Here is a 5,634-nt window from a genome sequence, read left to right as displayed (position 1 = left end):
ATGGGCCATGAAGAAGAGACAGCAACACTAAGAACGGTGCGAATGGTGCTAGGTTTAACAACAGGAGAGAAGGTTTCTTCGTAATCAATTCCTTGTTGCTGAGAAAAGCCACGACAAATCCACCTGGCTTTATATCGTGAGAGGCTCCCATCGGAGTGGAACTTTTGGCGAAAAATCCATTTGCCAGAAACAATATTTGTATTGGGAGGACGAGGAACAAGTTGCCAGGTGTTGTTTTGAAGTAAAGCATTATATTCTTCTTGCATGGCAGCGGCCCAATTGGGATCAAGTAGAGCAGTTTTGTAATTCTTTGGAAGAGAAGTGAGAGATACAGAGGTATGAAGGTTTAGGCGGTCTTGGGGTTGATGAAATCCTGATTTGGCCCTAGTACGCATGCAATGATCATTAATCGGGGCTGCTGTAGGAATAGCACGAGGGGGTAAGGTGGGTACTGGTGAGTCCGGCGCAGCGGAAGAGTCGGACGAAGGAGTAGGGCTGGGTGGTGGAGTGGGAGGAGGGCTGGGTGGTGGAGTGGGAGTAGGGGCCGGGGGTGTTGGGGAGGGAGCAGAGGTCGGGGGTGTTGGGGACGTCTCGGGTGGGGTGAGTGTATGGTTGGGATTGGCTATGGTGGGTGTTAATGGTGGTGGTGATAAGTCGTGTTCGGCAGGTAGGGGAGTATATAGTTGGAAAGGACGGGGAGAGGGGGTGTTTGCGGAGCTATGGGTGTTGGATGGTGTAGTAGTGCGTTGTGAGAAAGAAAAAATGTGCTCAGCAAACGTGACATGACGAGAGACATGAACGTGTCCGGTGGGAAGGTCGAGACAGCGATAGCCTTTGTGCTCGTCAGAGAAGCCGAGAAAAGCACATGGGATAGAGCGTGGTGACAATTTATTTGCAGAAGTGGCGTAGGCATTGGGAAAACAGAGACAGCCGAAAACACGAACCGCGGAGTAGTCGGGGTGGGAAAGAAAGAGGGAATAATAGGGAGTAGTGTTGGGTTTAGTTTTAGAAGGTCGAATATTTAGAAGGAAGGTGGCCATGTGTAGGGCTTCAGCCCAAAACTTGGGAGGCATAGATGATTGAATGAGGAGAGTGCGAACTATATCATTGAGGGTGCGAAGAGAGCGTTCTGCTTTACCATTTTGAGGGGAGGTGTAGGGACATGAGAACCTAAGCAGGATGCCATGTTGTAAGAAGAAAGTACGATTTTTAATGTTATCAAACTCGCGACCATTGTCACATTGGATAAAGCGAATTGGGGGAAGAAGTGAACAGACACATAGCGTTGAAAATTAAGGAAAAGAGAATGGACCTCGGATTTGTTGCGTAGAGGAAAAGTCCAGACAAAGTGGGTGAAATCATCTAGGATAACAAGGTAGTATTTAAAACCCGAAACACTTGCAATGGGAGAGGTCCATAAATCACAATGTATTAATTCAAAGGGATAAGTGCTACAAGAACTAGAGGAACTAAAGGGAAGACGCACATTGATGATTTGATGCGGCATACAAGAGTATATAAGAGGGTACAAACCGACTTAAGATAGAGATACAAAACTGACTTGAACTAGAAGTCGTATACCATAACCATAACGACTACTCTAACACGGAGCAATCTGACTCTCATTCTCACCGGTAACGTACTTATTCCTAAAACTGGCCCACTCAACGAAAAATGCTCCTGGAACGGCGACAGTTCAAGAAATCAATTGCTTTTGGTGGGTTTTCTCACTTTAGTTAAACACAGCACAATCGTAGATGCGATTCCGCAGATGCTCATATACATGAGCATACACTCAAAGAAATTTCCTTACTAAATTCAAAGTTTTAGCCTTCGAAAACTTTTCGCGTAGATTATGGTGTTCCTGCAGGCTGTAGTAATGAGGAGCTGTAAAATTAGCAACTATTAGAGCATCTACAGCCGTCCTCCGCAAACATCTTCGAACGCGCTTGGTCAGTGACCGGACAGGAAAGAGAAGGAAAAAAAATGAACTAACTGGACCCCCATATCATCCCTTTATGTCTGGGTTGTCTCCGAACCCACATATTGAGACCAAATGTAGGGACGATATGAGGGCTCGTGAATGCGTCCGCTCTATCCGCCACATATGACGCGGGCTAACGCAGACCTTCTTTTTTTATTATTTCTCTCCCTTCATCTTCACAACCCACATGCAAGTGACCGGACATCTATATCTATACCTCTATATAATGTACGAATAACTTGGAATAACAACCGTTGGATGAAGCCGATCCGACGATAGAAACATGGCAAATCCGAGTGTTGCTGACCGTTGGATCTTCTCATTACTTCACTAGATTCTACCACGTGTACTATCTAGAAGATTATGTGGTTGGACTGAAGCCATATGGACATTTTGCACAAAACTTAGGGGGTGTTTGGTTCAGAAGTCCTAGGACTTTTTCTTGTTCCAGGGACTAATCAAAAAAGACTCTCTAGTAGAGTCTTTTTCTAGTCCCTGTAGAAAAAGTCCCTCCCGTTTGGTTCCTAGGGACTTTTTAGGGACTTTTTCTAGTCTCTGGGACTAAAAAGTCCCTGAACAAAACACCCCCTTAAAGTACACTTCTAATTTATTGTAGACTCTTCCATACTCATACTCTCATAATTTCTTTTTTTTTTCTGTCCAAACTATCATTCATTTTACTTTGTGTTCAGGCTATGTACTTTCATAAATCATACTTATCTTTGCAGATAGAACAATTGCTTTATAATAGCAAGAATAGACACCTAGACAAAACACGCTCGATATAATTTTACGTGCTTTTGCATCTTATATGTTATGTTTATGCCTCACAATTCCATTTGCATGTTATAACTAATACAACAACAACATGTCTATCTTTGGTTGTAATTTGATTATATGAGCTCTGACGTGCTATACATGTATAACTTGCTAGTATAAGAAAGAAAATAAGAATAATGATTACATGAACGGACAAATATAGGCTTAAAACGGATATGTCCGGACACTGACCGGCTCGTCCGCAGACATTTAGGGGCCTGAATTTGTTAAGTTCGGCTGCAGGCGCTCTTACCCCACCAATGAATCAATGATCGCCCAGGATCTCCATGCAGCTTCACGCAGGAAGCGGACAGTAGGAATGCGACATACGCACCATGCATGCACCACCCAAGGCTACCACTTTACCAACTTGATCCACTTCGATTCCCTTTAAGATTATCTGGTTCAGTCAGCCGGCTGGATGGTATAGATATAATTAAACCGACCGAGCACTTACACTTGTGACGCCATTAGTCCATCCACAGTGGAAACCCAACCTCTTGTGGGCCGAGCAAGCAGCTCGATCGGCTTTCAAAAGTCGGCGTAGGACGCACTGCTCGCCGCGGAGCCACGTCATCGTCGGCTTATAGGCTTATAGCCGATGTCATTAGTTCATTACCAGTGACCAGGAGTAAGTGGATTTAGTGACCAAAGTGGTCAGTGAGGGTCGGAGTAGGGACTAGAAGGTTGTATAATTAGGGAACCAAGCTGAAGTGCTCAACTTTGCCATTTCTGTGACAGTCGGTGTTCGTCAGTGCCCAGCTGCCGCATGCCGGTGCACGCCAGCTTTTCCTGCTCGATCATTCTCTTTGCCGCATCCACGAGTGAACGCAGCACAGTTTTGCTTTCCTTGCACGTAGGGATGGCAACGGGCCCCATACCCGCCAAACTTGTGGGGATTTTATCTATTAGGGGGCGGGGATAGACGAAAAACATCCCATGAAAATATTTACCAAACTAATTTATTCCTCATAGGGTACAACGGGGATGAGGACGATATCCTATTCCCCAGACCAAATACCCATCGGGGACCCAGTTAGTAATTGTGACACTGCGGTCAACCATAAAATATTCACAAACAAACTTGCGAAAACAAAACAAAAAAACTGTGAAAAAAGCCTTAAACCTATCTTACATCCTCACCTCAGCTGCCACCATGACCAAGAAGTCAATACGAGCTAGATAGGCATTAGCAGGACAAGGACAACACCATGTATGTATGTTGATTATAGGGTGTCATATTATGTATATGAGTATTTGTTTATGGGGATGGGGACCCTAATGGGGCACCGTTCCCTAATGAGGCATGGGTACGGGGAAATTTCATCCCCAGTCATGTAAACGGGGATGGGGATGGGATGATATGGAATAGATGGGGATAGGGATGTTGTAGGTATCTCCATAGGTGATTGTCCCCATTGCCATCCCTACTTGCACGATAGTACATGTATACTGACAAATGTTAAGAAATAAAATAATACTCCCTTCGTTCCAAATGTCTCTAATTTTGTACAACTTTGAAAGTTTTTTAGGGGTGAAACAAACTTTATTCAGCAAAAACCACGAATATGGGATAGTGTTTGGGTCATGGGATTGGCCAAGCCAAACGTCACGTCTCATACATAAAGAAAACGAAAATCTAGCTAGACTATGTGCTTCATTGTTAACAGCACGACCCTTGAAAGAAAAGGTACAATCTAAAGAAGACGCTTGTAACTTGATCTCGCTAATAATGGCTTCATTTCTTCCTCAACTCCCACTCTGAATATCCTGTATCACCTGTTTGGCGTCATAAGCAATCACTATATGATGGAGATGAAGGTCTTGTGACAATGCTAGGGCCTCTCTGCATGCGATAGCCTCCAAGACGGAAGGGTCGTCCACGCCTCCAATGACCAATGAATAGCTGCCTAGAAAAAATCCGTCTCGTTATCTGCATACGGCGGCGCCGATCCGCCCACTCCTATGCGCACCCCGGCGTCCACGTGAATTTTCATGTAGTCCACCGGAGGGGCCTTTGGGCGCTGGTCGGAGGTCGATTGCGCGGCTGGTTGTCCATGGGATGTCGGGGTCGGCGCCACCTTGATCATCTCTAGCTCATCAATAAACCTGTTAATAAAACCCAATGTAGCTTGTGGACTCTGGAAAATGCCTTCATGGATGGCCTTCCGACACGCAGACCATATCACCCATAGAGTGACTGTGAGTTTCACAAAAAGTACATTGCGATAGTGATTCCATCGCGAGAAAAGCCAATGTTTTGCATTTGGTTCGGTATTTGATATGATTGATTGAGCCAGCTCATCATCAACCACTGCCCACGTGCATCTCGCCATCGTGCACTCTACTAGAGAATGTCTTCAAGAATCTGGTGATCCACAAAAACATTGGATGTAGCCATATGCATGTGTGCCCCCACATCATTTGTTGGTATAGAGTGCTTTGACAATCTTCACAGGAACATTCTCACCTTCGCCGGCACTTGAGTTTGCCACGATTTCTTCCATGAACCCCCTTATTCCAAGGTCGTGTTGGAGTTTCCAACTTGCTCCTCCTACCAGACCTCCCTCATGTTGCGTGTCGACACTAGCATCCGATAGGCCGATTTTACCTAGAAATTTCCATTAGTCTCATGAATCCAACTCCAAAAGTCCGCAATGTTCCTAGTACATAGGGGAATCCCAAGGACCACTCGTGCATCCAATGGCATGAACACCTCATCGACTCTTTGCCTGTCCCATGATGCCAAGGTAGCATCAATGAGTTCGGATACAGCTTTAGAAGGTGCACACCCCCTCTTGTATGTTCGTTTTCAATGGGTCGCACTCCCC

This window comes from Triticum aestivum, chromosome 1D (genome assembly GCF_018294505.1).
Source record: "Triticum aestivum cultivar Chinese Spring chromosome 1D, IWGSC CS RefSeq v2.1, whole genome shotgun sequence".
Lineage (NCBI taxonomy): Eukaryota > Viridiplantae > Streptophyta > Magnoliopsida > Poales > Poaceae > Triticum > Triticum aestivum.
Note: the sequence above shows the minus strand (reverse complement) of the source record.